This window comes from Sus scrofa, chromosome 16, assembly GCF_000003025.6.
Source record: "Sus scrofa isolate TJ Tabasco breed Duroc chromosome 16, Sscrofa11.1, whole genome shotgun sequence".
Classification (NCBI taxonomy): Eukaryota; Metazoa; Chordata; class Mammalia; order Artiodactyla; family Suidae; genus Sus; species Sus scrofa.
This window is the reverse complement of record NC_010458.4, coordinates 32,928,082-32,955,856: the sequence shown is the minus strand read 5'-3', so window position 1 is coordinate 32,955,856 and position 27,775 is coordinate 32,928,082. Positions and strand designations below refer to the sequence as shown.

Below are 27,775 nucleotides of genomic sequence, written 5' to 3'. Positions count from 1 at the left end.
TTCTTAGACTTAATATAAGCATCAACTGGTTGGTTCTTATAAATGAAGTATTTTAAAATCATAGTTCACTTACTGAGATAAATTTAAATAACTGGTTAAAAACAACAGGTTTAACATAGAAACGGTTATACCAAACCTAAGAATTAGTAAAGTATTTAGTGCTGCAATATGTACTGGGAGAAAAAGCCAAGTGTATTTATGACTCAACTAGTCTCTCTACCATCAGATTAAAAAAACAATTCTTTAAAGTTATTTTACCTGGCAACCAACCCTCTATTTAACACAATCCCTCTCCACCTGTACCAATAATTAGGCGTGGCTACTTTGTCATAGCTTGTCCGTTTGGAGAAACTATTAAAATGATCCATATAAATATTTATACAATATGTACTTCTAATACACATCTACATTTTTTAAAAAGTGTCTGTGTATATGGTAAAATAAAAACGAAATGAGTACAGGAGTTCCCGTCCTGGCTCAGTGGTTAGGGAATCCGACTAGGAACCATGAGGTTGAGGGTTCAATCAGTAGCCTTGCTCAGTAGGTTGAGGATCCGGCGTTGCTGCGAGCTGTGGTGTAGGTCGAGGATGCGGCTTGGATCCTAGGTTGATGTGGTTGTGGCGTAGGCTGGTGGCTGCAGCTTGGATTGGACCGCTAGCCTGGGAACCTCCATATGCTGCAGGTGTGGCCCTAGGTAAGACTAAAAAAAGAAATAAAACTGCTGAAGCTTTTAAAAAACAAAACAAAACAAAAAACGTAATTTTTAAAGGAATGAATGTAGATTTTAATTAGTGAACTCTAATTGCCAAGTTCAACTTCACAGAAAAGTAATTTCAGGTATTATTATATTTAATGACTTTCTAAAGCACATTCTCCTCCTCAAGAACTTAAAAAGAGCTCCTGGAAAGGCCTTAATGCTTATTCCTTCTTTGAATTTACTACTGTACTTGTAATCCGTCATATTAACTTATTTAATATTATATATCTTCATATCAGTGTATCCTATTTCTTCAGCTACATTTGAAGTGAGGTAAAAATGATATAAACATGTTAAAAAATTATGGGGTGAGGTATCCTTGCCAAATTCCATAGCACCCCCTCCATGCAGAGTTAAGGTCATATAAACTGGAGCTCTAAATTGGCTATTTTTTAAGACATAGAAAAGGCAATATATTAATCTCTTAATACCAGTTACCTTAGAAAGATGAGATCATAGGAAACCAACTTACATCTTCTTAACAAAAAGTGTACATATGCCAAACTAATTAAAAAAAAACAGTAAGGCATTAATAAAATGGATAAAGAACATTTCTTGATTTGTACTATCAAAGTAGAACGGGATTGAATGATTTTTTTTTGGATGGAAAACCTCTCTAAAATCAGTGGCTACAAAATGTTGCAAAGCTCCAAGCTATCAGTATTTACATGTCTTTTCAAATTGTGGCAATTATTTACTGATATTCCCCCAATACAGCTGGCATTCAAACGAGTTTCTGAATTTTGAAGCCCAAGTTGTCCTGACATAAAATCTCCATCTTTGCCTACAGAAGACATGTAAGGTACTGTAGCTGAGTTGAACTGCTGCCAATTCAGAATAAAAAGGCTTGGCATCTCTCACATACTTGACACCTAAAGGGCACAGAAGCTCTACAATTCCTAGTCCCCGTAGGCACACTCTCAGTCTAGACAAACTGATTTCTCACACTTTTAAAATGCATCACAACACTCCATTGTTATCATTTCATCCACACAGCTTCAGCTAGTGACAGAAGAACATGTCCTTTAAGCGACACTTCAATGGGCTAAAGCTCCCATTCCAAGATTCCATTAAAACAATGTAATACTTGAAAAGAACTATGAGGCACTACGTTGAACTCTTTACTTGTGTCTTCACTGCTTTGCTTTCCCTCAAAGTTCTCACTGACCTACCTATGACTCAACTTTTGAAAAGAAATAAATAAACCATCTGCAAATGACTTAAACTATATTGAACTAATGATATTCTCTCTAGATGTCTAGTTTTCTATTGCAGTATGGATATCTGTTAATTTAAAAAATTTATAAAAGACAGAAATACTTCTAAGAGTCAGTGTTGCCTTTTAGAGATTTCTCATTTGATTGATAAAAGAGATAATTTATAAATAATAATTCATAAATTTTGATTACAAAGTTATAATTACATAAGATACAAGAAGCCTTCAAGTTGGTGCCTGAAGAAACCTCAAGATTCACCAGCTAATAATTATCTATAAATTCTAATTAAACAAGTAACCCTATAGGTAACATATACAGATCTACTAAATTTTAAAACTTTTTAAACAGCTGGGTCAAGCATGAAAACTATTTAATAAACACACAATCTTCTGTACAATATGCTCTTTTAAGAAATAGTGCCTATTAGCTAATCATAGGTTAAAGAGCATTCAAGCAAAAATTTGCTACTGAAGAGAAGCATATCATAATTCCAAAGTTCTACTCTTTCAGTACTATCATTTCCACAATTTTAAATTCTAGAAGAGTTGATACTGACAGCTGACCTTCCATTTCACAAATCTAGTTAAATGGAAGAGGAATTTAAAAGTCATTAAGAAAGTATATGCTAGTATATGTAAATGAGCCTTATTCTTTCAAATACCAATTTCCATTATAAAATATTAGTTTTCCATACAAAAACTGTATGATTCGGTTATCAACTGTCCCCATTTATCTTGTGTGAATTCAACTTTTTTTTTTAAACAAAGGAAGCAGGGAACAAGCAATGGGAAGTTGGTGTCAAAATGCAGAAAAACCTCCCAGCAAGCTTCTTGCAGCCACCCAGGATTTAGAGTCTTGCTGGCCGCTCTCTTTTCAATACCAGAATTTCACACATTTCAATGACTATTATGACTTCAAAGAATCAAATTTTCATCATTGTCCGTCATCTGCCGGTTGATTTGTATAAAGGAGTTCTTCTGCATGCACTCTAAACAAAAGCCTCCTTACTTTTGTGGCTATATATCAAGTTTAAAAGTTTTGTTTGTGACAGTTGTGTCTTTGGTAAATTAGGGTAACACTGAAGGAGTGCAGCTGCTCTGCAGGAACCTCCTTTTTGGCACCATTTCACTTAAATAAAAACTGAATAATTAGCTTCTGCCTTTATTAAACCACAAAAATGCCACTGGCCTTAGTAATTACTTCCGGTTGCCCCACCCACTTAACCTTAATAGCTTATACTTGTCATAAAGGGAAATAAATGAAAAAGGGTTTTACTACTCTGGATCAATTTTTGATAAATCTCGCAGTACACCCAGAAGAGCCAAAATTTTTACCAAGCTTTTTGATAAGAGGTTCACTAAATTGCATGTTATTATGGATCAGTGTTGAAAAGTTTTAACAGAGTACATACTGGAACATTAAGTATGAATACTGCTTATAGAAACTTGTTCTACTTCAGGCTATTAGTTACCAATTCTTTATTTTAAATTTATTTTAGGGCTAAAAGCTATCTAAATTTGATGATTGTGTTTATATTCTACTTCAACCATGAAAGATGTTAAAAGGTAAACAATCTTAGATCTGTAATAAAAACTTCCTTTCAAGTACCCTACAGATACTTAGCACAAGAAACTCATTAAATGGTCTCATAAATAATGAAGGACACTTTATAAAATAAATTTTACAATTTGAAAAATAATAGAGTGGCAGATAGCATAACCATATGTATTTACTTACCATAGAAGAACTTTAAACACTTTCAAAAAGTTAGTGGCCAAAGCCATTCAACATACAATGAAAATTGTAAAAATTCATTATTAGTGTGCTAGTGGAACCAGTTTTTGTATTTTAAAGCAGCACATTAATTTGGAAGTCCAATCAGGTAATGAAATGTGTTGAAATACAACATCCGTCAAATCTTGCATATTGGCCAAAAATTAAGTTTTACGTGGAACATTAAGACAGAAACAGATCAGGCAAATGATGCAGCTAATCATACAATGAGTAAAAAACTAAGAATCAGAAACACGTATCTCAAACTGTTGTCATTACTTCTAGATCTTTTTTGGTAGGACAGAGTAGAACAATGGCTAAAAAGCAAAGAGCTGAGTCAAGACTGGGTTAGAATTCCAACTTATAATGTTGGACAAATTAATAGACTTCTCCTAATTCACCACCTATAAAATAAATTAAATGAGGTAAAGTGAAAACTAAATAATAGGGAAGGATCAGGATGGCAGAGGAGTAAGATGTCGTGTTCATCTTCTCCCATAAACACATCAAATAAACATATCTACATGTAGAACAATTTGCACAGAACATCTATTGAACAATGGCAGAAGAACTTAAATCTCCAAAAAGGGCAAGAAACCCTCCACATAACTGGGTAGAACAGAAGAAAAAACTAAATAGTATATGTAAAGTGCTAGGGCAATAAAAAGAATGACCTATTTGTTCAAAATATTTTTCAGTGCCTGCTATGGGTTACACACTGGACACAATGTTCAACAGTATAGACATAATCTTTAGTCTCAGAAAAATTCATGTTTAACTTTTTATAAGGGACAGAGTGAACAAGTAATGGGAGATTGTTGTCAAGATGCAAAAAGTTCCCATCTTCTTTGAAGAATATGAGTTAGTAACTAAAATACAACAAAAGGTTTTGTAATTAGAGTCCATAAATTGCTTCAACCCTGAAGGAGAAAAAATCTAACATTTTGTTTTATTTTTTTCTTTTTATGGCCACACCTGTGGCACATGGAAGTTCCCAGGCCAGGGTCGAATCTGAGATGCATCTACAACCCATGCTACAGCTTAGGTAATGCTGGATCCTTAACTCACTGAGTGAGGCCAAGAATAGAACATGCATCCTCAGAGACAGTCCTTAACGCACTGAGCCACAACAGGAACTCCTAGCATTTCTTTTTAAATAATGGAATATTCCTCTTTTTGTATGTGTCAAAAACTTGAGTGCAATACATGTTAAGTATATAACCATATACTAAAAACCCTATTACATGCATGAAAGTGAAAGGTAAGGCATAATTTACCTTTGTTTCAACTGAAAGGGAAAGATCCTATTATAACAAGTTATCTTTGCCAAGAGAATATAAAAGTAAGACCTCATTTCGTTTTTTTTCTTTTTGTCTTTTTAGGGCTGCACCCCCAGCATATGGAAGTTCCCGGGCCAGGGGTTAAATCAGAGCTGCAGATTCCAGCACAGCCCACAGCAACAGGGGATCTGAGCTGCATCTGTCACCTACACCACAGCACACAGCAACTCCATATACTTACCCCACTTAGTGAGGATCCTGCATCCTCATGGATACTAGTCAAGCTTGTTATTCCTGGGCCACCATGGGATTTGATTTCTGAATTTAAAAAGTCTATCTGCATTTTTAAAGTCTCTGTACCCATAAGGAGAGGGGGATAACTAAATAATCATTACTGTAAAATACAAAGTTGGTTAAGATAAATCTTGAGGAACCCAAGCTCCACTATGTGGTATTGACAAGTTGCTTAAAACTCTGTCAGTTTCCTCCTTTTGAAAATGCACAGCAAAACTTAACTCATAGCACTGTTTGGAAGGATTAAGTCAGGATATGAAGTAAAATGTGATAAATGTCATGGGAGGTCAAATAAGAGATTGCTTTTAGTTTTAAAGGGGCAAAAGTATTAGGAAATACTTTTTCTGACTGAAGAGGGAGTCAGAAAGTGATTGTTTCTCATACAATTTTAAAAAGATACTGTTAAAACATTATAACAATATTGAAGAAAAAAGTAAAAAATATATCCATATGTTTGGGAGTTTCCATTGTGGCTCAGTGGTAATGAACCCAACTAGTATCCATGAGGATGTACATTCACTTCCTGGCCTCACTCAGTTGGTTAAGGATCCACTGTTACCTTGAGCTGTGGTGTAGATCACAGACACGGCTCAAATCTGGCATTGCTGTGGCTGTGGCAAAGTCCAGCAGCTGCAGCTCCAATTCAACCTCAGCCTGGGCCCTAAAACAAAACAAAACAAAAAATCCATATGCTTAAAACCCTAGTGGCTGCTTTTCTTATGTATATTACTTACCAATAATTATCTATATACATATCCAATTTATATAAGTTATTTTGCATTATTTTCAAGTATCACATCACTTTTTTTCCAATTACCCAGTTTTCGTATTTGTTTTAATAGCCTCAATAATCTATTAAATTGATATGCCACAATTTCTTAGCCAATTCCTTATTATTGAAACATCAAGATTTTACTATTTCTTTTAAAGTACAGATTACTGCAATGAAATTCTCAGCAGTTTAATTCTTTAATGTTAGTCACTGAGGATATCAACTAAGTCAAAGATTATAATAATTTCCATGGTTCCTGACATGTTATAAAATCGCTTCCAAAAAGGTGATAAGGAGTTCCCATCATGGCGCAGTGGTGAACGAATCCAACTAGGAACCATGAGGTTGCGGGTTCGGTCCCTGCCCTTGCTCAGTAGGTTAAGAATCCAGCGTTGCAGTGAGCTGTGGTGTAGGTTGCAGATGCGCGTTGCTGTGGCTCTGGTGTAGGCCAGTGGCTACAGCTCTGATTCGACCCCTAGCCTGGGAACCTCCATATGCCGCAGGAGCGGCCCAAAGAAATAGCAAAAAGACAAAAAAAAAGACAAAAAGGTGATAAAATTTCATATTGCCACGAATAACATAGGCCAATTTCCATTTATGCTTTGAAGGCACAGAGAAACAGGTATGTAATTAATTGGATTATTTATTGTGTATTATTGCATACAAAACTACAAAGGAGAAGATGAGTTTGATTTTTGACTTCTAAAAACTTTTTTTTTTGTCTTTTGTTTTTTTAAGGCCACACTCACAGCATATGGAGGTTCTCAGGCCAGAGGTCAAGTCAGACCTGTAGCCGATGGCTTATGCCACAGCCACAGCAACACCAGATCAAAGCCAGCTCTGCAAACTACACCCCAGCTCACTGCAACACTGTATGTATCCTTAACCCAGTGAGCAAGGTCAGGGATTGAACCCACGTCCTCATGGATATTAGTTGGGTTCATTAACCACTGAGCCATCACCGTGATTCCCAAAACATTTCTTTCTTTTTTTTTGCTTTTTAGCACCAAACTCACGGCATAAGAAGGTTCCCAGGCTAGGGGTCCAATCGAAGCTGTAGCTGCCAGCCTACACCACAGCCACAGCAACACAGGATCTAAGCCACAACCGCAACCTACACCACAGCTCAATGCCAGATCCGTAACCCACTGAGGAAGGCCAGGGATCAAACTTGGGTCAGATTTGATTTGTTGACCACTGAGTCATGCCAGGAACTCCCCAAAACATTTTTTAAAATTACCAAAATTGACCCAAATTTACTTCATAGGGGCTGCTACCAAAAGAAACAGGCACAAAAATGTAACACTCACCTAAATATCTAATTAACTGATCAAAATATAACTCTGGAACATCACAAATGTACCAAATCTCTTTGTAATAGTATAAATTACAAATGAATTTTTTTTTTTTTTTTTTTTTTTTTTTGCTTTTTAGGGCTGCATCCGCAGCATATGGAGGTTCCCAGACTAGGGGTCGAATCAGAGCTACAGCTCCTGGCCTGTGTGACGGCCACAGCAAGGCAGGATCCGGGCACGTGTGTGACTTCACCACAGCCCATGGCAATGCCAAGATCCTTAACCCACTGAATGAGGCCAGGGATCAAACCCACAACCTCATGGTTCCTAGTCAGATTCGTTTCTGCTGCACCACGACGGGAACTCCAAGATGGTGGATATTTTGATTCTTACTGAACATAGTTCTTTTTTTTAGCACATGATTTGACATAGGGCATAGCCAAATCAAATCTACTGAACAGCTATTTTAACAAAGAATGCTATAATTTTTTAAAAATGATATACAAACACAAGTCAGGAAACACCTGAAAGAATATTTGTTTTTCTACCAGCTCTGAAATAACTGAAAGTTACCTCACTGAAGCATTCTGAAATTAAGCTAGCAATTTTTTTGAAACTTATAAGAAGACAAGTATAACATATTAATAATGATCAACTTTTCAACATCTAAACTGGCCCTTTTTTTGCTTTTTAATCCAATGCTCCAAAATGTTTTGCATTATTAAGTCACTAATTCATGTAGGTACATTAGGTCACGCAATAGCTTTCTTAGAAGCTAAATTAAAGAGGAAAAAAAGGATTTGGCCACAAAGCACTTGGAAATTATATAGCATATTACATTTTAAAAAGATCCAGGAGTTCCATCCTGGTACAGTGGAAATGAATCCGACTGGGAACCATGAGGTTGTGGGTTCGATCCCTGGGTTTGCTCAGTGGGTTAAGGACCTGGCGTTGCCGGGAGCTGAGGTGTAGGACGAAGACACGGCTGCGATCCTGCGTTGCTGTGGCTGTGGTGTAAGCCAGCAGCTATAGCTCCGATTGGACCCCTAGCCTGGGAACCTCCACATGCCTTGGGTGCGGCACTAAAAAGCAAAAAATAAATAAAAATAAAATGATCCAATCTGTCATTTCTTAAATAATCCTCCTCATACACTGGGAATAAATTAAAAGGCTGACATAAAGACAACATAAATTAAGAATTATGGGAACAAAAGCAGCAAATAAATATGAAATAATTGTTGAATACATATCAGGGCAAAGGAACAGAAGGTAAATAAACATCCTAAAATCAAGGGGTGGTTTAAGCAATAAATGAAATCAGTTAAATATGTAAAGGAAGATGAAAATAACAGATTTAAAGCTGACTGCTTAACGTTTAATAAAGCAATATTCAAGAGGAAATGGTGTCAGTCAAACTAGATCTCAAGGAGACAGGTAAATAAGTGTAAAACAATCCCTCGTTAATTTAGCATAAGAATACAAGTTAAGCTATGCAAGAGAAGTCCCCCTTCTAATTTAGAAACTGATAGTCTTCACCAATATTTTCAGTTAAGTGAACAACAGAAGATCATTAAATAAGTAAATACACACATGCACACATACACTGCCATACTTTAAACACTGTATTAGAACGCAAAAAGCATAATTTACATTCTTTCAATAGTTTTGATACAGAGCCAGTATATCTGAGTGTTGGTCAAGTGATTAGATTACTTCCATAAACTACCAAGAAAATGCAAAATCTACAATTTATAGTTTTGGGTTTTTTTAAATGTTAAGTGAGAATGCAAAGACATTTGTGAAACAGAAGTCCTTATCTGTCTAGATTTCCTTTTAAATCATGTCTATTATAATTATTTCACCTCCATCTAATTCAACAAAAACTGCATTAGAAATTCACCTTTATTATTTTTTCAAAGTATTCAACAGAACTGTCATAGAAAGAACTCATTGTCCCCCATATAGCAGCATTCAGACTATAAAACCCAATTAAATTATGTAATTACAATGGCAAGTAAAACTGGCATAGAAAGGTGTGGAAACAAGCACAGCTGAGTCTTGGTAAACAGATGACTCATTACTGAGAGCTGAAGTCTGGCGGTATACTAAAATGAAAGCTACAGGGTGTTGGTAAAGGGTTTTATAGAAAGAACTGAGACCATAAATAAGTGAGAAAATTATTAAAGACTGGTTTAAAAATTAAAAGATTCAGAAGTTCCCACTGTGGCACAGTGGATTGAGAACCACTGCAGAGGTGTGGGTTCAATCCCTGGCCCAGCACAGTAGGTTAAAAGATCTGGCATTGCCACAGCTGTGGCTCGGATTCAATCCCTGGCCCAGGAACTTCCATATGCCATGGATGCAGCCATAAAATAATAATTTCAGAAAAGATTAAAGATTCATTAAGGCCATTATTGTCAAAGACTGTCACAATGTAGTTCACAGACTTTCACTGTGACCCATGATAGAGTAACAGGTACCACTACTGCTATGATAGCAAGCTATAAAACTGGAAAAGTTATTTTAAGCAACTTTTCTCAGATAGTAGACAAGTGAGTAACAGGAAACCTCATAATGTCAATGCTGAAAAAAGAAAAATTCATGATGTTCTACAAGTGCCCCAGCTTTATGCTTGGAGGCATATTTCGGACCATCATGGAACCCAAGCAAAACACAGCAGTCTCGATGAGCAGAAAGGTAGGGATTCGAGTTCAGGGCTACTGAGGTGACTAACATTCTGAAGACAGAATTCTGAAGAGGAGCAATTGGGCAAGAAAAAGAAGTGAAAGGCATACAAACTGGAAAGGAAAAAGTTATCTGTTCACAGATTTATACGATTCTACAATCACAAAATCTATTGTGGCTAATGCTCAAGTTCAGCAAATTGACAGGATTGAAAAAAAAATCAACACACAACAAATACCAGGTAATTTCTATATACTAACAATGAACAATATGAAAGAGAAATTAAAAACAATTCCAATTGAAAAGATATATGCACCCCTATGTTCACTGTGGCATTATTTACAATAGCCAAGATATAAAAACAACCTAAGTATCTACAGATAGATGAATGAATAAAGAAGATGCATATATAAATACAACGGAATATCACTTGGCCATAAAAGAGAATGAAATCTTGCCATCTCTAACAACATGGATGGACCTATAGAGTATTATACTAAATGAAATAAGTCAAACAGAGAAGAAAAAATATTGCTTTATTACAAATATTACTTTACTTATATGTAGAATCTGAAAAACAAAACAGAAACAGACTCATAGATACAGGAAATAAACTGTAGTTATCAGAAGGAAGAGTGATTGGAGGTGAGAAAAATAAATGAAAAGGATTAAGAGGTACACAATTCCAGATATAAAATAAATAAGTCATAGGAATGTAACTTATACAATACAGAATATTGTCAAAAATACTGTTTGAGAACTGTAGAGTAACAGAAACTAACTAGATTTATCGTGGTTAAAAAATAAAGGGGGAAAGTGCCAAGACCATTTTAATGTGGAAAGCACTAACAAATGGCACTGGGTCAACTGCACATCCAAATGCCAAGAATAAAACTGGATTCTTTACCTTATACCATATACAAAAGTTAGCTCAGGAGTTCCCGTCATGGCTCAGCATAAACAAATCTGACTAGTATCCATGAGGACCCAGGTTCGATATGTGGCCTCGCTCAGTAGATTAAGGACCTGGCACTGCTGAGCTATGGTGTAGGTTGCAGATTTGGCTCAGGTCTGGTGTTGCTGTGGCTGTGGTGTAGGCCAGTAGCTACAGCTCCAATTCGACTCCTAGCCTGGAAACCTCTATGTGCCATGGGTGCAGCCCTAAAAAGACCAAAAAAAGAGGTTAGCTTAAAATGGGCCAAAGACCTAAATTTAAAAGCTTTAAACTGTAAAACTCGTAAGTTTTATGCAGCAAAGCACATATAACTAATAAAGGATTAACAGCCAGAATATATCAAGAACTCCTACAACTCAACAAAAAATAACCCAAATAAAAAATGTGCGAAGTACTCGAATAGGTATTTCTCCAAAGAAGATATGCAAATGGCCAGTGAGCACGTGAGCACATGTTCAATATCACTAGTCATTAAGAAAATGCAAATCAAAACTACAATAAGATACCATTTCACACATTAGGATGGCTATTATCTAAAACATGGAAATTAAGTGTTGGTAAGATGTGGAGAAATTGGTCCCCTATATGAAATTCTAGTAGGAATATGAAAATGGTACAGTCACTGTGGATAACAGTACGCTAATTCTTTAAAATGTTAAACACAGAATTACTACATAATCCAAACAACTCCACTTCCAGGTATATACCCCAAAAAACTGAAAGCAGTTAGTACTACAAACATTTGTACATCCAGATATATAGCAGCACTAGTCGTAACAGGCAAAGGTGGAAACAACCCAAATGTCCATCAGTGGATGCCATGGATAAATATGGTACAGCCATACAACATAACCTTAAAAAAATGACATTCTGACATATTGTACAACATGGGTGAACCTTGAAAATGTTATGCTAAATGAAACAAGCCAGTCACAAAAGGACAAATATTGTATAGTTCTGTCTATATCATATAATATTTGGCAAATTCCTAGAGACAGAAGTTATAATAGACATTAGCAGAAACTAGGGGAAGGAGGTAGTAGGAAGATAAGTTTAATTGGTTCAGTTTTCTGTCTGGGATCATGAAGATGCTCTGGAAGTGAATAGGGATGTACATTAAGCACATTGGAATGTGCTTAATGTACCCTAAAAGTGGTTAAAATGGTGGATTTTGTGCTATGTATATTTACAATTTTTTAAAAAAGAAAATGGAATGATACCTTTAAAGTGCTAAAATAAAACCTTCAATCTAGACTTCTACATCCAATGAAAAGGTTGTTAAGGACTAAAAGTCCATAACATTCAGCATCCCTCTGCTCCCTAAATTCAATATATATTGAACACTTAACCCCACATATGATGGTATTTGGAGACAGGGCCTTTGGGAGGTAATGAGGATTAGACGGGTCAAGATGTGAGGTTCTCAAAATGGGATTAGAAACACTAAGGCACTTACTCTTTCTCTCTCTCTCTTCCCTGCCATGTAAGGATGCAGTGAGAAGGCAGCCATCTATAAGCCAGGGAGACAGTCTTAACCAGAAACCACAAAGTAGACAGCCGGTTATGGGATGGCCTCCTTAACCATTAGAAAATAAATTTCTGTGGTTTAATCCACTCAGTCTATGATATTTTGTTATTAGCCTGAACTAAGACAAAGACTTTCAAAAGCAGATACAAAATCAAGGCATTTCCAGATAAACAAAAAATGAGTCTTTGTGTCAACAGATCTGTACTACAAGAAATGTTAAAATAAGGGTTCCTGTCGTGGCTCAGTGGGATACAAACCCAACTAGTATCCATGAGGACTAGGGTTCAATCCCTGGCCTTGCTCAGTGGGTTTCAGATCCAGTGTTGCCACGAGCTGTGGTGTATGTTGCAGATGTGGCTGTGATCCAGTGTTGCTGTGGCTGTGGTGTAGGCCAGCAGCTGTAGCTCTGATTCTACCCCTAGCCTGGGAACTTCTATATGCCACAGTTGCGGCCATAAAAAGACCAAAAAAAAAAAAAGAGGAGCTCCCGTCATGGTGCAGCGAAAATGAATCCAACCAGGCACAATGAGGTTGTGGATTCAATCCCTGGCCTTGCTCAGTGGGTTAAGGATCCTGCGTTGCTATGAGCTGTGATGTAGGTCGAAGATGCTGCTCGGATCTGGCGTTACTATGGCTGTGGCATAAGCCAGCAGCTGTAATTCCGATTACACCCTTAGTCTGGGAACCTCCATATGCCATCGGTGCAGCCCTAAAAAGCAAAAAAAAAAAAAAATTAAGTCCTTTGGGCTGAAGGAAAGAGATACCTATGGAAATCAGTATCTACATGGAGGAATGAAAAATACCAAAAATAGTCATTTTTTAAATGGCCACACCCATGGCATAAGGAAGTTCCTGGACAAGGGACTGATTCTGAGCCACAGCTGAAGCAATACCAGATTCCTTTAACCCAGTGGGTGGGCCAGGGATTGTACCCAGGCCTCCACACTGACCTGAGCCTCTGCATTCCAATTCTTAACTCACTGTGCCACAGCAGGAACTCCAAAAATGGTTAATTTTTGAGTAAATATAAAATATTTTTTCCAGTTTCTTAATTTCTTTAAAAGATAACTGATTGTTTTAAAAATAGTAATAATTTAAGAGGTTTATAAAATATGTGCAAGTGAAATCTATGAACATTAACACAAAGAAGTAAAGTGACAGATGAAAGCACTATTTTAACATTCTCACTTCTATATACTAACAATGAAAGATGAGAGAAATCAAGGAAACAATCCCATTTAACATCACATCAAAAAGAATAAAATACCTAGGAAAAAACCTAAGGACTCCTATCTATACTCCAAAAATTTTAAGGCACTGATGAAAGAAATTAAAGATGACACAAACAGATGGAAAGACACACCCTGTTCTTGGACTGGGAGAATCAATACCATTAAAATGACCATACCACTCAAGGCAATCTACAGATTCCATGCAATACTGTTCACAGAAATAGAACAAAAAATTTTTTAATTTGTATGGAAATACGAAAAGACCCTGAATAGTCAAAACAAACTTGAGAAAGAAAAATAGAGGGAGTTCCCATTGTGGCTCAGGAGTAACAATCCTAAAGGGTATCCTTGAGGATGTGGGTTTGATCCCTGGCCTTACTCAGTGGGTTAATGATCCAGAGATGTTGTTAGTTGTGGTGTAGGTCACAGACGTGGCTCCGATCCTGTGTTGCTGTGGCTGTGGCATAGGCTGGCAGCTGCAGCTCAGACTTGACCCCTAGCCTGGGAACTTCCATATGCCAAAAGTGCAGCCCTAAAAAATGAAAAAGGGGAAGGAAGGAAGAAAAAGATAAAAGACAGACAGAAAGAAAGAAAGATAGAAAGATGGAGCTGAAAGAATCATGCTTCCAGACATCAGACTATACTACAAAGCCACAGTCATCAAAATAGTATGGTACTGGCACAAAAACAGGCACAAAGATCAATGCAAAAGGATTGAAAGCCCAAAAATAAACCCATTCTCCTATAAACAGTCTATGATAAAGGAGGCAAGAATATATAGTGGAGGATATACAATCTCTTCAATTAAGTAGTGCTGGTAAAACTGGACAGCTACATGTAAAAGAATAAAATTACAACATTCCTTCACACCATATACAAAAATAAACTCAAAATGGATTAATACCAGCTACTATAAAGCTCCTAGAAGAAAACATAAGCAGAACACTCTTTGACAGAAATTGCAGCAGTATCTTTTCAGATCCATCTCCTAGAGTAATGGAAATAAAAACAAATAAACAAATGAAACCTAATTAAATTTAAAAGCTTTTGCATAGCAAAGGAAACCATAAATAAAATGAAAAGACAACTTATGGAATGGGAGAAAACATTTGCAAATAATGCAACTAACAAAGGATTAATCTCCAAAATATACAAACAGCTCATATGGCTCAATATCAAAAAAAAAAAAAAAAAAAAAAAAACCTCAATCAAAAAATGGGCAGAAAATCTAAATACACATTTCTCTAAGAAAACATACAGATGGACACTAGGCATATGAAAAGTGTTCAAAATTGCTTATTAGAGAAATGTAAATCAAAACTACAATAAAGTATCACTTCACACCAGTCAGAATGGAGAGGGTATGGAGAAAAAGGAACCCTCCTACACTGTTAGTGGGAATGTAAACTGGTACAACCACTATGAAGAACAGTATGGAGGGTCTTGAAAAACTAAAAACAGAACTCCATGTGATCCCACTCCTGAGCATATAACCAGAGAAAACTACAGTTCAAAAAGATACATGCACCCCAATATTCATAGTAGCACTATGTACAGTGACCAAGATATGGAAGCAACCTACATATCCATTGACATAGGTATGAATAAAAAAGATGTATTAAAAATTATAAACAATGGAATATTACCTAGCCATAAAAAAGAATCAAATGTCATTTTGCAGCAACATAGATGGACCTAGATATTATCATACTAAGTGAAGCCAGAGAAGGACAAATATCATATGATATCATTTACATCCAGAATCTAATTTTTTAAAAGATATAAATTAACTAATATAAAAAACAGAAATAGGCCCACAGACATAGAAGACAAACTTATGGTTACCAAAGGGGAAGAAGGGAGATAAGAAAGGAGTTTGGGATTAACATATACACAAGAATATATATAAAACAGATAACCAACAAGGACCTACTGTATAGTATAGGGAACTATACACAATATTGTGTAATAACATATATGGGAAAAGAATCTGAAAAAAATAGATATATATGTATGTATAACTGTATGAATCATTTTGCTGTAGGAACTGAAACTAACATCGTATATGAACTACACGTCAATTTAAAAAAAAAAAATACCAGCTATAATGGAAAAAAATAAAATCATTGTATTGGAAAAAAAAAAAAAAAAAGACTAGAAATGACCTGCATGACCATTGGCAAGGGTAAGGTTAAAATTATGGAGTGTCAGGCAATGCAATGCTAAGGAGCTATTGAAAACAATGTGGTTGGGGAGTTGCCATCATGACTCAGTTGGTAACAAACCCAACTAGTATCCATGAGGATGTGGGTTCGATCCCTGGATGTGCTCAGTGGGTTAAGGAGCCAGTGTTGCCATGAGCTGTGATGTAGGTCATGGACATGACTCAGATCCCACCTTGCTGTGGCTGTGGTGTAGGCCAGCAGCTGCAGGTCTGATAGGACGCTAGCCTAGGAACTTCCATATGCCGTGAGTGCTGTCCTAAAAAGAAAACAGAAGAAAGAAAGAAAGGAGAGAGAGAGAGAGAGAGAGAGAGAGAGAGAGAGAGGAAACAATGGAGTCATGTAGTATGTACTGACATAGAAAAATCTCTGCCATATTGTTAATGAGTGAAGGGCAGAGTCTAAAGTATCCTCAGCCAGACAGAGAGACACCAACATCATATGCTATCACTTACATGTGGAATCTAAAAAAAAGGACACAATGAACTTCTCTGCAGAACAGATACTAACAGAGTTTGAAAAACTTATGGTTTCCAAAGGAGACATGTTGAGGGGTGGGGAGATGGGCTGGGGATTTGGGATGAAAATACTGTAAAATTGGATTGTGGTGATCGTTGTACAACTATAAATGTAATAAAATTCATTGAGTAATTTAAAAAAACAAATAAAAAATAAAATATCCTCCATGGGTAGAAAAAAAGATAATCATTTAAAGTAATATAAATAATTTACTATAAAGTTTATAAAATATGTGGAAGTGAAATCTATGTCAACATTAACACAAAGGACTTGAATGACAGATGGAAGAATTATTTTAAGATTCTTATGTTACATGTAAAATGATACATTATTAGTTCATGGTAGACTACAAAGTTAGGAATGCATATTGTAATCCTTAAAGCAACCACCAAAAAAAAAAAAAAAAAAAAAGATACAGCTAAAACCTCAATAGAGAAGGAAGATAAAATCAGTTTCCAAAAATGTACTCAACCCAAAATGAATACGAAAAAGATAGAGATGAGAAAACAAGAAATCAAATGGAAATTACAAGGCAGAGACTGTCAGACTAGATAAAATAAAAGCAAGAGCCAAATATATGTGCGAGGGACAAACTTTTTTTTTTAATGACCATACCTGCAGTATATGAGAGTTCCCAGGCCAGAGACTGATTGAATCTGAGCCACAGCTGCAACCTATGCCATAGCTGCAGCAACAGTGGATCCTTTAAACTCACAGCCGGCACCAGGCGGGGGATTGGACACATGCCTCTGCAGCAACCCAAGCCACTGCAGTTGGATGCTTAACCCACTGAGCAGCAATGGGAATTCCTCAAACTTTAAATACAAGCTCAACTAATAGGTTAAAAGTAAAAGGGTAGAATAAGAGACACCATGGAAAACTAAGAATAAGAAAATGGGAGAAGTTCCGTTGTCATCGAAGCACTAGGATAAAGAGGAATGTTATGTAAGGATAGAAACATCTATTCATCAAGAACACATAACAATCTTAAATGTTCATGTATCTAATAGTAGAGCTTCAAGATAATCAAAGAAATAAGTGATCCAACTAACAGAAGAAACATTATAATTTGAGATGTTAATACTTCTCTCTCAGTAACTGATAGAAGACATAAACGGAAGTATTAGTAAGGATAAAGAAAACTTGAACACTATTAAATCAACCTAAAATTTAATTGAAATTTATAGATCACCAAACCACAAAACTAAAAAATGCATTCTTTCCAAGTGTAATGAAACATTAACCAAAATAGACCATTTATTCCGAACCATAAAAATAAAAAAATCGATAGAAATTTCAAAATTAAAACCATAAATAAGTCTGTTGTTGACCACAATAAAGTTAAATTTGAAATAAAAAATAATGTACTTCTTCTGAGGTGTCTGCGGTGGTCTGAGAGGTGGTCCAGGGAAGTAGGTACCTCCCACTGGGCCTCTGGCCATGCCGCTTCAGTCCTCCTGGCAGCAGGAAGCAGCTTTTCCACAGGACATCAATGCAAGCCTGAATTTAAAAAGAGAATTTCTCCCTCCTAAGTCATATCAGTTATACAGAACTACTACTGTGGGAAAGAGTCTTCAGGAAAGCCTCGATGAACTTACACAGTCTCAGGAGATTACCCCACAACCTGCCCTATAAGTTCTACTTCCGTTTGATAAGGCTATAAATTCAGCCTTGGCACAGAGAGTCAGGAACAGAGTCAACTTTAGAGGCTTTCTAAATATGTACAGATTCTGCAATAATGTGTGGACTTTTATACTGAATGATGTTGAATTCAGAGAGGTGACATTAAAGTGGACAAAGTGAAAATTGTAGCCTGTAATGCTAAAAATACTAGTTCCAATACTACAGAATGAATAGGAGAAAATGGCTTTTTAATACCATTCTCTCTTATTGTCCATCACTTTTTGAAGAGAAGCACAGAAGAGACTCTTTAAAAAAATTTATTCTAACATTGCAGAAATGACAATTGTGCTATACTATCATAGAAACCCAGTAGAAAGAATCTCGTAACTGCACCCTCTTACATGACCTTAATTCTACAGCATGAAGAAACAGAACTTTTTAAATGACAAATCAAATGTTGTTGCCTTTCTAAGACAATTTGTAATTAATTCATTTTAAAACTCAAAAAAAAAAAATGTAGTTCACCAAATATATGATGAAGATATGTACTGTAGATATATTAGTAGATGATCACCTTGCATTGTAATAAGAATATAGACTAACACATAAGGTATGTAGAATATTGGAGTTCCCGTAGTGGCACAGTGGAAACGAATCCAACTAGGAACCATGAGGTTGCGGGTTCGATCCCTGGCCCCGCTCAGCAAGTTAAGGATCTGGCGTTGCCATGAGCTGTGGTGTAAATCACAGATGCAGCTCAGATCCCACGTTGCTGTGGCTTTGGCATAGGCTGGCAGCTACAGCTTAGACCCCTAGCCTGGGAACCTCCATATGCCGCGGGTGGGGCCCTAGAAAAGACAACAACATCAACAGCAAAAAGATACATAGAATACTTCTCAGATACATTTTCTCTCTTGTTTTTTTTTTTTTGGCTATGCCAGTGGCATGTGAAAGTACCTGGACCAGGGATCGAACCTATGCCATAGTAGAGACAACACCAGATACTTAAACTTAACCCCCTCAGATACATTCTTTATGTAAAAAATCCTGTTACAGAAACACATTATAAAAAACAGTAATAGCAGTACAAGTACTAATTGCTATGCAGTGACCTAATATTTTACATATATTTATGAAATAAACATATCAACCTGCATACCCACAAATTGACAGTACAATGATAGCTAAGTTCATAATGTTGATCTTCAGGAGGTACTAAGCTTTAAAGTATTTTCTAATTCAATGCTATATCTTATAAGTACTATGCATTTATTGGTTTATTGTTTTCTAATTCTTACTACAGTATTTATCTAATGGAAATAACTTATTATACTCCAGGTGTCAGAATTTGAAAGGCATCAACAGAACTAGAAAATAAATACTAGGAAAAAATACAGGCCATGAAGAGCAATATCTTTAAAATTATATACAATTCATTAGTAAAAACCTCTCAAAAAGGTTATTAATTATTTTTAGGTATCAAAAATATTTAAAATATTAATACTAAATAAGAAACTTGATTTAGTAATCCCACTTCAAAGAATAAATGCTGAAAGAAAGATGTTATCAAAATAAGACCTTAGGGAGTCCCCTTTGTGGCTTAGTGGAAACGAACCCAACTAGCATCCATGAGGATGTGGGTTCAATCCCTGGCCTCACTCAGTGGGTTAAGGATCCAGTGTTGCCACGAGCTGTGGCATAGGTTGCAGATGAAGCTCAGATTGCTGTGACTGTGGTGTAGACCAGCAGCTGCAGCTCTGATTCAACCCCTAGCCTGGGAACTTCCATATGCTGTGGGTGCAGCCCTTTAAAAAAAAAGCCAAAAAAAAGGAGAGAAAGAAATAGAGATGTTCATTCCAGCATTGTGTATGATTATGAAACATTGTAAACAATTTGCAGTATATCAAGAGATGTTATAGTACAGTACAGCCATAAAATGGGAGATTATATATCCATTTACAATCATTCTTTGAATAATTTTAAAGAAAATCATTCACAACATAATGCAAATAAAGTAAGAAAAACAGGACATCAAACTATAAAGCATAATTTGTGTTGTATGTAAGTATGTTTCTATGTTTAAATATTCATATTAAAGAAAAGGAAATTCACCAAGACCATGACATTCAAGGGTTTTTTGGTATTTTTGGGTTTTTTTTTTTTTGCTTTTTAGGGCTGCATCTACAGCATACGGAAGTTCCTAGGCTAGGGGTCGAACTGGAGCTACATCTGCTGGCCTACACCACAGCCAGAGCAATGTGAAATCTGAGCCACATCTGTGACCTATAACACAGCTCATGGCAACACCGGATTCCCCAGCCCACTGAACAAGGCCAGGGATCGAACCTGCATCCTCATGGATACTAGTCAGATTCGTTTCCGCTGTGCCACTATAGGAACTCCTTAAAGGTGGTTTTAATTATATGTTAATATTTCCAAATTAATGTTTCTATAATGGACATGTTTTACTATTAAAATCAGTAAAAAAAAAAAACAAAAAACTTTTAATTACATAAAGTTTAATGACTAAATATAATGTTTAATAATTTGAATAAGGTCTTCAAAAACCTCTTTGGAGTAATACAGTTTGAAATTCCCACCATTAAAAATAGGTTATAGGGAGCTCCTGTTGTGGCTCAGCGGGTTATGAACCCAACTACTATACATAAGGATGCAGGTTCGATCCCTGGCCTTGCTTAGTGGGTTTAGGATCTGGCGTTGCCATGAGCTGTGGTGTAGGTTGCAGACCCAGTTGCTGTAGCTGTGGCCTAGGCCGGGAGCTGCAGCTCCAATTCAATACCTAGCCTGGGAATTTCCATATGCCATAGGCATGCAGCCCTAAAAGAAAAAAAAAAAAGGGTTAAAAATGACTAAAGAAATTTCTCATTGTTATGATAATTATATAGCAATACAGCCACACAACTAATTGGCGAAAACTATGTAACAGATAGTAATGTCACAGAGGATTTAGTAAAATGCCTTACACAGGCTATTAGAAAAGCTTAAGTTACATGGCAAAATTATTAAATACGAACTCTACACATACTGACACAAACAAATGAACACACTTCATAAATATAAGACCACTGTAACTGAGACTAATATCTTGCTCCTAGAGCTCAGTATCTGAATAGCAAATTAACTTAGAACAGCAGTCTTCTCAATTCAGATTCCATTAAGGATAACAGTTATAATTCCAGTTTGCTTTTCTTTTCAGACTAACTATACCAAAATGGGGGGGGGGGGGCTTTTATTGAATGATGAAATAAACAAGATACTGTGTTCTTCTGTTGTTTAATGCAGGTATTCTCAATTACCTTTCAAAATAACTCTAAAAAGTATTTTCATTTTATAAGATGAGGACACTCACAGAGGACATGCTCAGGTCACATAGCTAATGCTACTTCTATAAATAAGCCCATGGTCTTTCCAATATCCCAAATTTGTCATGGTTGAAATTTTCAAGTAGTATAATGTACAAGTCATGGTATATCTTCTTTCAGTTAGTAAATGTCTTCAAACATCCTGCATATTCCCAAAGGTAGAAATAAGACAATGAGAGAAAAAAAGTAATTAGAGGGTAGTAACTCTTCTCTAGATCTGATGTAGCTTTCTCATCATTCTGGAAGAAGGAGATGAAGAAAGAAGCAAAGAAAGAAGAAAAAAGGCAAAAGAAATGCAAGTGTGGAATAAAGAAGAGAGAGTAAGAACAAGGGTATTAGAAGAGACACAGAAGAGTGGAAAAAAGAAAATGATGATAGCTAAAGAAATGGCCAGAGAGTCAAAACAAGAGAGAGACAGAGGTGGAAGGTGCAGAGGAGAAAGAGCCAGCCACTGAAAGGAGGGACTGAAGGCATAGGAGGAAACACAAGCAGCCAGCTACACATATCAGCAAAAGAGGAACAGAGAGTCACAAAGACAAAGTTAAAAAAGCCATACAAACAGTGGGAAAGAGACATATTCTAAGAAGCAGCAAGAAATAGGGAGAAAGGAGAGGCAGAGAGAGAAGCAGAGTCAAAGTTAGGGTGAAGACAGACAACCATCAGCCCCAGCACATGAAGCCAAGCCGAAGAAAGGTGCAATTTATTTGGAGCTTTGTCAGCACCTATCTGGTGGACAGCAGCTCAGCCAGTTTCTTATCTTCCTTTATCCTGATGACAAATCCTCATTATTTTTCCCTTTATTGTGTGGCTGAAGAGGGGCAGTATAGGAGAGCCACGAAGAGCAGAAAATTAGAGGAAGATGAATTTACTATTCCAGGTCCCAATACAATATGACCTTTATGAAAAAGCAATCTAAAATTCAGAAGATTTTTTTTTTTTTTGTCTTTTCTAGGGCCACACCTGTGGCACATGGAGATTCCCAGGCTAGGGGTCTAATCGGAGCTGTAGCCACCAGCCTATGCCACAGCCCCAGCAACGCGAGATCCAAGCTGCCCTCTGCGACCTACACCACAGCTCACAGCAATGCCGGATCCTTAACCCACTGAGTGAGGCCAGGGATCCAACTCACAACCTCATGGTTCCTGGTCGGATTTGTTAACCACTGAGCCACGACAGGAACTCCAGAAGATTCTTTAATAATCAGTAAGTTGTTATACTATATGTAACAATCTAAAATGCAAAAACAAAAAACTGGGATCCTTTTTAAAAAATAGTTGTTAAAAATTCAATCACTTGTAGAAAACTTTTATAAAAACTATAAGCTTTTCATGAATATCAAAAAAAGGCATATGAGTAAACAAAAATGGCAACAAACAACTTCCTTTGAGCTTTTTTGAAGTAACTTTTAACCGTAACAGCTAAGTAATTCTCGAGCTTTTCTGATCCATAAATCAGATTAAGTCACTTTCCTACTTTAAACCCTCTAATGATTTCCCATTAAAATTAAGATAATAAATTCAAACTTGTTACCAAGGACCTAAAAGCTTACCTGATTCAGCTCCTGCCTACGTCTCTAACCCCACTTTATACCACTCTCCTTTCTTATTATGCCACAGCTATCCTTCTCTTCTTTGACTACTACTGCAATCTAGTTTACCCTTTGGGTGTTAGCTTTTTCCTCTACCCTGTATGCTCTTACCTGGGATTCTCACATAGCTGGCTTCTTCTCATTGTTTAGATCTTAATTCATATTTCATATCTTCTCAAAGTGTCTTTCCTTGATTGCCCCATAAATAATTCCTATTCTACCCAAGCCCTAGCTATTCTGTTTCCCATCACCCTGCTTGATTTTTTTCTGTAACAGTCATTCATCTATGAAAGTATCTTAATGATTTAGAAATAAAGTTGCCATATGCCTACACATGAAAATATAAGTTCTAAAGACAAAGATGCTCTTCCTTATTTACTGCTATATCCCCAGGGCCTAGAATATGGTAAATAGCAGGTGCTTAAATAACTGAATGAACAAATGAAAAAGTACAGTAATATTTTATATTACAAATAAGGGATGAGTAAAAAAGTCACTTGCAGGATCTTCACAAACAGCTGCAGATTGTTGTAGCTGCAAACTTCTTGCTCCAGAGGAGTTTCAGTCTCCAAACACCCTAAGCACAGCCTTATCAGCTGTGTTTGAATGTTTAATACATTATAAAGCTTACTAAACCAGGACCTTTAATTTTTTGTATGTCAAATTTCTAACTACTGAATTAGGCTTACTAATTTTTCACTAATATTTTTAACTGAAAGATTTTAATTATAACAATACATACTCAGTAGTCATTGTAATAGATGTCAATTAGTGCACTAATCACATCCTCAGTTCATGAATTTAAATTAGCATGCTCAGCCCAACATTTTGGTGTATTTGTGTCCTATTTAGAAAAAGCCAAGATCATTTTTTATAACTATTTTATTGAAAGCATCAACATTTTCTAAAAAAAGAGCCATATTAACTAACAGGCAATAAACTTAAAGCTGAAACAAGTATTAAACATGAAACAGGAAACAAAAAGCCTATTCACACATTTCTTGAGAAGTTTGCCTTATAAAGAGAGTTTTGTGGATGCTTAGCATGCTACATACAGTAAAGCTTCCATATCACCACCCGATGTTTTAAGCGTCCTCATCTTGAAAAACGCCGAATGATATATGTAAGCTTATAAGGAGCATCTTGAAGAGTAAAATCAGAGCACAGACTAAGTCATATAAGGTTATAAAACTTGAGCACAGTAACAGATCTGAAGTTCACTAGTCTCAAATTCTGAGGTCTGCATTTTCCTGTCCTTTGCTCCAGTTCTATTCCCAGATATAAAGAGAAAAAAATAATTGTCACCAAAATATGTTACTCCTATTTTCTTCATTTCCTCTCACCCCTGCCTTCAATAAGAATTTACTCCTATAAGATAATGGACATGAGGCTTTCAACAAGTTTAATGTGAGTACTAGAAATTAATTCTTGAAATTATCTGAAAAGCTAGCTAATTAAAAAAGCTGTAACTCTAAAACAAAATATCCTTTCCACTACCAAAGAAATAAACAACAAAATATCACCTACATTCAAATATAGTATAAGAGCATCATGTAGCTATATACTAATCTTAATGATTAGTTTATAATATTATATTCAGTTAAATAAAATTAGACAACTAATTTCCAAGGAGATAATACAGAGCTTATTTTGAATTCATTTAAAAAGAAAAAAAAAACAATGTATTTTTCACATATAAATTGTATAACCTCTAAAATATGACCAAAAAATCTTAATATAAAATCCAAATAAAATATTATCAATTCTACTTTATATAAGAGCCAAAGCTTCTACATAGTAACATGCAAGAATTTTAAATTCTTGAAAGCAAGTGTCAAGTACTATACACAATTTCCATACACAGCAGGTAGTAAAGCAAGAAAAGAACTGACACAGTTAAAAGAGACATACAATGGAGAACTGTTATACAGCACTAGCATACTACAGATCTATGCATTAAAGATGTTGTGGCTATTAACAGTTTAAACCTTTACTGTATTTTGCTAATTGGTACATACAACTTTAAAGCTTTTGAAAGATAAAACATTTCAGTCAGTTCAATTCTCCTGCATTGTTCAAATCTTCCAAGTAGGAACAAAGAGGAAAATAAATCTGCTTTAATTGCTGAAGAATCACAAATAATAGAGATGGCTGAATACTGTAGAGGAAAGATCTTTTATTCCTTAACAATTTTAATACAGAAAGATCATTCTCTATTTTAAGATTCCTACTGCATATTAAAACTATTACAACATTCGTTTCCTCAGTGTTTAGTTAAGAACAAGTTTTAAATAGCTTGATAGTATGTGAAAATAACTTATTTTAATTGGAAGTATATTTTAGAACATAAAGTTCTATATTTAATCAATATAATTTTATTTAAAATAACTGTATATAATAATTGATCAGTGTTAAATATGAGTTAACTGATGTTTTAAAACTAAAGATATGTCATTAATAAGTGCAGAAATATTTATATTTTAAATGATCAATTAATTCTATTTAATATAATTCAGAAATTTAAAAGCATGTTTTACTCATTAACATAAAACAAGCTATTTTAATATTTGTTCTTATGTTTAGGTATATATGTCATGTAATAGAAATATTACGTGCAATTTTATAATCTTCTAAATATATAAGCAATCACTCACATGATTAATGCCATTATTACATAATACATTTACTAGTAACCTGTCTCAAAAGTGTAGAAACAGTATTTACCTCTAACTATACTAAGTCTTAACATTTTCATTACTTGAATTTTATAATACATTTACTAGTAACCTGTCTCAAAAGTGTAGAAACAATATTTACCTCTAGCTATACTAAGTCTTAACATTTTCATTACTTGAATTTTTTTTATTTTTCAAAATCAATCAGTCCCCCTACCCATACACAAACCAGTACTTGGAAAAAAAGGCCAATTAAAGAATGCCCAGTTCACTATAAAATTTACACTTCCAAAATCACTAATCATTACTTCTTCCTTAAAATTTTAAGCAATAGTTTTGCTACAATCTTAAAGGCTATTCACCAAACTTTCTCAGTATTTGTGGGGTAGTGCAAAACTAACATACGGCAGTACATTATAAAAAACTATTGCTTGTTTTTAAAACCTAAAACTATACTATAAACAAATATTTATATTTAGTCAACACTTCTCTTTTTAATAGTCTCATCTAAATATAAGAATATAAATAAGGATCTGTAGAGTAAAAAACATGGAGAAACATTATTCCATATTTAAAGTCTTAAAGAAAAAAACTCTCATGCTAAACTGCCACCATAGAAGGTTCTCAAAGGCTGCTATTCTTTGATGTAAAATGAAATACTACTTAGTGAATAAAACATAAAAAACTCCTGTCTACCCTTCAAAGAGACATATCCTTTGACCCAGTGCTCCAGACTAAAGCCTTGAAATTTTTGCACAAGAATGCTGCATGAGGAAAGTCCAGACAAAACAGACACTTGAGATGCTAGAAGGCTGTATAACCCCAATTGCAGACACTACTCCTTGCAATAATCTAGCAGAGATAGCCCTGCCATACACCAAAAGAAAGTAATCTCACCAAAAGAAAACTGACCCCTTAAAAAAAAAAAAAAAAAAAAAGCAAGCAGTCAAAGCAAATTAAGCCTTTAACTTAGGTTTATCTTTTAGTGCAGGCCACCTCTTAATGGCTGATTTTTAATTCAAGTCTGCAGACCTACAAAAAGTTTTCCTCTATAAATGTTTAGTATTTTAGTAGGCAAAAATAATATAAAAAGCATGCTTGTGCTGCAAATATAATTTTGAAAAACTAGAAAAAATCATTTTTATAAATTTTGAGCAAGTTCAAGCAATGAAAAAAATTAAAACCTATTTTAATGACAAAAAAATTTCTATTAAATAACTTGCCTTCAAACAATCTAAAACAACATTATCACCCTGTTGGCTGAATGTGTTAATAACATGTGGTTCATCAAATCGCAATTGTTTATTGCAAGTATCATCAAGTAACAAAGCTTTAACTGCTATGTTATTGCTATTTTGAAGAAACTGTCAAACAGTAAAACCAAACAAAGTGGCAACATTCAAAACACGGACTCCATTAATTTTACATGCACACCTAATTTTTAAATAAAGCCATTAATACAGACTACTTTAAAAAGTTCAAAATATTAGGATTTTATATTAGTAGTGTGTATTATAATGTAGCTTTTCAAAAATAGCTTAGGAATCATAGCCATCCTTCCCCACCCCACAGATATGAGATACAGATTGATAAAGTTTCCTTTCTCATATGCATTTATGTTGAGGATGCATGTATAACTAACAATAACACCTTTATAAAATTTATAACAGGTGATGCCTAATAGTTTTTAAACAAAATAAGTACCTAAATGAAAACAAACCATTGAAAGTATCAATATAAACACTGAAGCATAGTGCCTGGCACACTTACATGCTCAATATTTACTGAATAAATAAGTGAAGAATGAAGGAAAGATGCCATATAACATAATTTTATGGAAGTAATATATTAATGTCAAATCATTAAGGCTTATTTCACATTATTTTTGTTAATAAATGAAATAATTCTTATATTTTATCTGGATATTTTTCTATTTTTGTATTAAAATATTAACTATAGCAGTTGATAGTTAATATA

General features: G+C 35.2%; 1 protein-coding gene and 1 pseudogene across 3 annotated transcripts in view; one reads left to right on the top strand and one right to left on the bottom strand.

The window, feature by feature from the left end:
- NDUFS4 (NADH:ubiquinone oxidoreductase subunit S4) overlaps positions 1-27,775 on the bottom strand; it is a 111,221-nt gene that overhangs the window by 29,782 nt on the left and 53,664 nt on the right. The window lies entirely within an intron of this gene.
- On the top strand, positions 17,955-18,894 carry LOC100515977 (annotated as a pseudogene).